Source organism: Plasmopara halstedii (assembly GCF_900000015.1).
Source record: "Plasmopara halstedii genome assembly, contig: Scaffold_1651, whole genome shotgun sequence".
Taxonomy (NCBI): domain Eukaryota; phylum Oomycota; class Peronosporomycetes; order Peronosporales; family Peronosporaceae; genus Plasmopara; species Plasmopara halstedii.
The window spans coordinates 869,134-869,556 of record NW_020188562.1 but is presented as its reverse complement, the minus strand read 5'-3'; positions in this window follow the sequence as shown (position 1 = coordinate 869,556).

The following is a 423-nucleotide window of genomic DNA, read 5'->3' as shown; positions in this document are numbered from 1 at the left end:
TGGTTGAAGTCCCGATGTGTCACATGTAACATCACTGCTGTGATGGAGGCTACCAACTGAAGACAAGAACAACATCACTTATAGAAGATTCATAAATGTATCCACGGTGTAAGCTGTGTTGCACTTATGTGCTGTTGGATGGAGTAAAGAGTTTATAAATTAAACGAAACAACAGAGAGCTGGGTAAGTATCACTGAATTAATGTGGGCAAGACTGCGATTCCATTGAATCATCGATTGCAAACTTAAGGATTGTTGATTTGAAGGAGAAATATTATTTGCTTACAGCATTATCTTCTGACAATACTAACACACACATACAGTCACTTCTGCGGCGTCAAACATTCTAACTGAACCTCTTTCGCTTTAGTTTGATCGAAGCAATCGATACCCGTTCTGCTGCGTCTCAGCACTCCCCTCACTA